Here is a 7,025-nt window from a genome sequence, read left to right on the forward strand (position 1 = left end):
GTTTTATTACAATAGATTTACCCCCATTGATTGGCGACCCGAATGCATTTGAGTCCCCATCCGGAAACAACAGGGGTAAATTTACTATAATCCATTTAGGAATGTGACAAATACAAAAATATATTATTGAACTCAAGTCTCCATGGTATGAGTAATCAATAGAAAAAAAGTCATTTTGGGGGTGAACTACTGCTTTAACTAAAAGTATCAATACTGGAATGTAGAAATACCGTTACAAGGAAAATACCAGAATTAAAAATGTACTTGAGTAAAAGTAGGCTACAAAAGTATTGGTATCAAAATATAGAAAGTACACATTGTGCAGAATGTCCCATTTCACAAGTTTTTCCACAAGTTTTGGGTCTCAGAATAAGAGCGCAAGGTGCATGTGTGTGTGTGTGTGTGTGTGTGTGTGTGTGTGTGTGTGTGTGTGTGTGCGCATGTGCGCGTGCATGCGTGCGTGCGTGCGTGTGTCTCATTATGTCCAAAACTCTTCCTTTTCAGGATTCACATTTAAAAATAGCAGATCAACAAGCTCAGGCTCGCGCTTGTAGATCTGCTACTTTGCATACTTTTGTGTGACGCTGTAGAATGATGAAGTCAGAGGGCATTCATTTACGAAGGAATACGAAAAGTTAAACATTCGAGATAATTGGTTTCTAACCGAGAGCAACAATATATACAGAATATATATATATATATATATATATATATATATATATATATATAATTGGTGGACAAAGTACTCAACCTCAGTATTCAAGTCAAAGAGAGTTTTCTTCAATAACAACAAAATCACTGAATTGGAAACGGGGCTTAAGTAGAAATGCAGTGGAGTCAAAAGTGCAACGTGTATAGCGGGGCAAGAGCCATACCGTCTACAGTGAGTATCCCAAAAATAATAACACCACAAATACTCAAGTACAGAGAATGTGTTTCCTTACGGCACTCACTATACTCAAGTAAATGCATTCCACTTCATTACTATCCCCACTAGCCGTTCGTCTCCGCGCTCCGTATACTTACAGGGCCAATCACCATCTATTACAGCCTCCGCGGCTATTCCAGCCCCGCTATAAGAAAGAGCTAGCCTCTGCCAAACAGCTCCGGGGGCTCCGAGTTGAACGGCACTCGGGAGATAAGCTAAGCTATATTGAGTGGAGGAGACCGGCTATTCAGCCAGTGTACTATGTTAATCTTCAAGACCTTTCTTTTTTTTTCATCTACTTCTTCTTCTCCTCTCTCTTCTCTATTCCATCTTTTTTTTTTGCTTCTTTTCTGGAGGGGTGGAGAGGGGTGGGGGTGGAGGATCAAGCTAAGTGGCCTTGGAGATGTTAAAAATGAGCCTGGCTCTCCAAATGGCGTATACTTCAGAGGTAATGTGTTTGGTAGTTAAGACTGCGACAGTGACTTATTCCCCCCCGCGCTCTGTTCGGCAGCCAGGGCCCCTCCGTTGCGAGGGAGGAAGGGGGCCGTGCTGCGAGGCAGGGGCGCGGCAAGCAGCACGCAAATGGACCATCTGGACTGCCTGTTATGCCCTGTAGACCGGGAACGCGTTATTATACGCGCTGTTACTTTAAACCGTTATTTTATGCTTTAACTGTTGAAAAAATAGCAGATATACAAGCTCACAGCGCGGCACCGAGTGCCGCGCTGCGAGCTTGTAGATCTGCTATTTTTTTTTATTTTTATTTTTGAAAATGTGCGCAAGTCCTTGAATATTTTTGACGCCGACTCTATAAATGTCTTCTAAATCCATTCCGAGGTTTTTGAAAAAATCGCATGTTTCTACGTCAGTGGCGGTTCTCAAACGTTTTCATGTCAAGGACCGCTAGAAATATATGTATTTGGACGCCGATCCCCATCTCGAAATATTATGTATCGGGGACCCCCCAGAGGCAAATATTTGAGTTACACATGTTCGCTTTTAAAAAGATATATTAAAACATTTGCAAAAAATTCAAAAATAAAATAAAAATCACGATCAAATTGCTATTTATCAGCAGCTAGAGTATAAAATAATTTCTGGTCTTAATGGGTTATAGCTCTCGAAGCGTACGAGTGACCATCATTTTTTAGGCCAACGTTGTATCGCTTATATGGAAAGAGCAAGAGAGAAGGGGGAAAAAAAGGCATTTCACTCATTAGGCTGGCAAAGATGAAAAACCGGCAGCTATAAACAGTGCCTTACCGACCTAATGGCTGCAAATTACGTCTAATGGATGGTTCGCGGGACGACACGGGCTAGATCCTCCGAGCCGTCGCGGGCGGCGAGGTTAGCGAAGAGCGAGCGAGCGGGCGGGCGAGCTCTATGACCGCGTCATACCCGGCAGAGAGAGAGATTTTTCGGAGTTACTCAAAACGCCTGACGCCGGAGGTGTGAAAAATCGGCCCAGGTATATTTTGGAGCCATAACCAATCCACCCCCCTCCGGAAAACGAAAATGAGCAAAAAAATGGCATTTCAGTTCCGCACCGCCTGGTTTCAATTGTGTGACGTCTAATATTACTATTTGTATTAATTATGCTAAATTAACTGTCAAGGTGCTTAATTAGCTTTATTAATGTTGTGCGGCACAAGCACCGAGAGGGCGGCTGAAAAATGCGGGGGAGAAAAAAAATAACACCTCAGACCCGACTTCACAGTAAGTTGTCACAAAAATGTAGTTAATTACCCTAATTAATAAAAGTTTGGTGGCAGAGGCTGGTTTAAAAATGACCCAGGGAAGGAGCGAGCGAGGCGCTAGGCTCTTGCGACAACGTTTCCGTGGCGTCTGATGGAAAAATAAACACGGCAGAATCAGCGTCCCGTTTTTAGTTTCTCTTGTCATGTTTTGCATGCGGTGAGCAGGGTCACTTTGCACCAGTGGTGGAAAAAGTACTCAAATGTTTTACTTAAGTAAACTTGTCAAGACTGTAACGCAGACATACTCTGTTACAAGTAGAAGTCCCGTATTCAAAATTTACTTGAGTAAAAGTACAAAAGTATTGGTATCAAAATGTACTTAAAGTAAACTTAAAACAAAAGTAGAAAGTACTCGTTCTGCAGAATGTACACAATTTATACCAATCTCTTGAAAATAGTGAGCTTGTAGATCGGCTATTTTCAAATGGCCCGAAATATATACAGGTCTGAAGTTGTTATGGGTTTGTAATAATGATCAAAATCTATCTAACTAATAACTAAAGTTTTCAGATAAATGTAGTGAAGTAAATGTACAATATTTGGATCTGAGATGTAGTGGAGTAGAAGTAAAACTATTGGAAATTGGAAATACTCAAGTCAAGAACAAATAAATCAAAAGTGTACCTAAAGGAGGACTTCACCACTTTTCAACCTGTCTTCATATAATAGGTCCTCACTAATGTTCATAATAAAATAGCACAATTTTTTGGATCTGAGATGTAGTGGAGTAGAAGTAAAAGTATGGGAAATTGGAAACACTCAAGTCAAGTACAAATAACTCAAAAGTGTACTTAAGTACAGTCCTTAAGTAAATGTACTTTGTTACTTTACACCACTGCTTAGCACCCTCTCTCAACCTGCCAGACTACTGAATAACAAGCGACTCCGAAGTTGTACACAGACTTGCTTATTACCACCGCGACACCCACCACGACCCAATAAAGCTTCCCGCGGAAGATGGAGAAAAGAAAAACACATTATACACAACAAACAACGACGCAGCTACACGAGTGAACAAACCCACCCCCATAAGGCTCTCTCGGCCTCCTGTTAACCTTGCTCATTTCCCGCGTTTATCTCGCCGCCAATCTACGCCTGCCATTGATCTGTGCGCCCGCTGCTGCCACTGCACCGCTAACCCGGGAGGGAGGGAGGAGGGCCCCCGCACCGCCGCACCGGGACGGGACAGGGCGGGCGGGGGCACAAGATAACGGATCTCTTCCAGATCAGTGCTGACACGGCGGTGGCTTTCTGCGTCTCGACCTCGGGTTCCGTGCGTTCTGTCCTCTGAGCCCAAACATCCTGACTCGCCTGGATGTCTTTGCGGCGAGAGGGAGAGAGAGAGAGACATAGTGACAGAGAGACGTAGCGACAGAGAGAGAGAAAGAGAGGCCTGTGATTAAATATTCATGGTGTTTTGTTGCATAACAGCCCCGGATCCGGCACGCTGTGCAGAAGTCGTGTGCACGGCGGCAATGTTGGGGGGTGGGGGGGAGACTCAGCAGCCAGACGCTGTTGAGGCAATTTACCCCAGTCATTCTCAAACTTTTTTCTTTCATTTTCTTTCAAGGACCCTGCTGCTGTAGAAGATATTATATTATCATGAATGATTATTTGTGACGTTATTAGAGTAGATTATGTGCTCAAGACGAGAGGCCTTCACCAGGCCTCAGTATAGCTATTGTTTTGTATATAAAGCCTATCTTGTTATGGTACAGCTCGTCCCAGAGGCCTAGAAGCCATGTATAACTACAGTGTCTGACCATTCTTCTTGGCAGAACTACTTTACCACTGACATGAGTGTTAAGCTGTACTTCTGTCCATGATATCATGTTACATAAACTTGACCACACCACCACCTAATACATTGTCTTGTCTCCTCATTTTCTCATTGATAATTGATTGATCTGAATTCCTCCACAACCCCCACATTGGCCACAGACCTCTGTTTGAAAAGCCTTTTTTTGGGGGGGGACCTGAATCTACAAAGCAAAATTCTTAGTGTCAATGAGTGTCTGCACCTGACCCCTTACAGGTCTTACATTTGGTTACATTTGTGCTCTCCACACACTTGCAAAGGGTCCAATTCCGTTTACCCAACTATCAAAAGCGTAAGAACCCCCCCCTATGGCAGTTGTCCCCCCATCCCCCCGCGTCCCTATAGGCGCTACAGTACAGAAAAGCTGGGGAGACGTTGCCTTCGGCGTGGCAGGTTTACAAAAAGCGACGTCTAATAATAATAACAATGTTGACAGCGTGCTTTACGGAGGAGGAGGGGGTGGGGGGGGGGGGGGGGGGGGGTGGTATGGAAATCAGGGCAGCGCTTTGAAGTCGTTTCCAAGCTAAGAACAGAAGGGCCTGACCAAGCTTAAAATACAGCAGGCAGGGAGGCATAGAGGTATGGAGACTGGGAGGTATGGACACATGGAGACATGGAGGTATGGACTCATGGAGACATGGAGGTACGGACTCATGGGGACATGGAGGTATGGACTCATGGAGACATGGAGGTATGGAGACATGGGGACATGGAGGTATGGACTCATGGAGACATGGAGGTATGGAGACATGGGGACATGGAGGTATGGAGACATGGGGACATGGAGGTATGGAGACATGGGGACATGGAGGTATGGAGACATGGGGACATGGAGGTATGGACACATGGGGACATGGAGTCATGGACACATGCATGGACTAGGGATGGGACGATATGAACATTTCATATCACGATTATTGTGACAAAAGAAATCGCAATTTACGATATTATCGAGATAATCAAAATCCATTATCCTGGGGCGGAACATTTGCCAAAAAAATAGCAGATCTACAAAAGACATTTGATAGAGAGTGAAAAAAAAGACTGTATCAAGTACGTATATCATACCTTTTAACAATTATAGATGGTTTTAAGTGTTACCGGATATGCAGCTCGGCAAATAAAAGGGGAATTGATCCCAGTGCATGACGGAGGACGATATCACGATAAATGTAAATCTCCGCGATATGATTATCATGAGTGTGTTTTATAACGATAAACGATAAAATCGCTTATCGTCCCATCCCTAATGGAGACAGGCAGACAGAAAGGCAAAATAAAACAGGCAGAAAGGCAGGCAGAAAAGCAGAAAGGCAGGCATGCAGGCGCGGAACTGAGTGTGAGCAAACAGCGTCACAGCATCTCTCTCTCTCTCTCTCTCTCTACACAGGGGCGTCACAACAGGGGTAGGAAAGTGGGACTGAGTTACCAGGGCCCAAGGTGGAGGGGCCCTAGTAACTTTAGCTATTGAAATTCGGTGCCGCGCTGTGAGCTTGTATATCTGCTATTTTTGAAAAGTCGTGAAAATGTGCGCAAATCTTTGAATATATGTATTTTTTAAGCGAACGTTTGTAACTCAAATTTTGCTTCCGGGGGGGGGGGGGTAGTCCCTGGAACTAAATATTTTGAGATGGGGGTCCGTGGCCAAATTCATATCATTTTGGGGGGGCCTTCACATGAAAAAGTTTGATCCATCACTGACATGGAAACATGGATTTCTTGCACACATTTTAAATTTTTTTCAAAAATAGCAGATCTACAAGCTCGCAGCGCGGCACTCGGTGCCGCGCTGTGAGCTTGTATATCTGCTATTTTTCAATAGTTAACATTCATGGGGGGCCCCCGCAGTGAATCCTTGTACCCAGGGCCCAGAATTTGGTGTGACGCCCCTGTCTCCACATCCTCCGGTGGCCTGGCTTCTGGGGCCTTCTTGGCTGATTTCATTTTTTATTTCCCTCTTTCCTCTTCTCCCGCTGCCCGCCAGCTCAGCCCGCTCTGCGCTGAGCCTTCAAAGGGTTCAATTTCTGCTTCCATGTTTTTTTTTCTCTCTCTCTCTCTCTCCCCCAGTCATTCCATCGCACCGCACGCGCTGCGCATAAGAGAGGTCTCCAAGTCCCATATTGAATTTCCCCCAAGATGGCGTCCCCTACTCCTCCAACCCCCGGCCCGGGCTTGCCCAGCAGCTATAGTCTCTCTCAGTGGTGGAAAAAGAACTAAAACGTTTTACTTAAGTAAAAGTATCACTACTGTGATGTAGAAATAGTATAGTCCGGAGTTCAAAATGTACTTTGGTAAGAGTATGAAAGTATTGGCATCAAAATGTGCTTAAAGTACCAAAAGTAAAAGTACGAAATGCATATAAAACATGGCTAAAGTGTTTAATGTAAGTTTTAAAATATTAGAACTTATATCTGAAAAGTAACTAGTAACTAAAGTTTTCAAATAAATGTAGTGAAATGTAGAGTAAATGTAGTGAAGTAAAAGTACAATATTTCGATCCGAGATGTATTGTTGAGTGAAG

This window comes from Nannobrachium achirus (genome assembly GCF_963921795.1).
Source record: "Nannobrachium achirus genome assembly, chromosome: 17".
Taxonomy (NCBI): Eukaryota; Metazoa; Chordata; class Actinopteri; order Myctophiformes; family Myctophidae; genus Nannobrachium; species Nannobrachium achirus.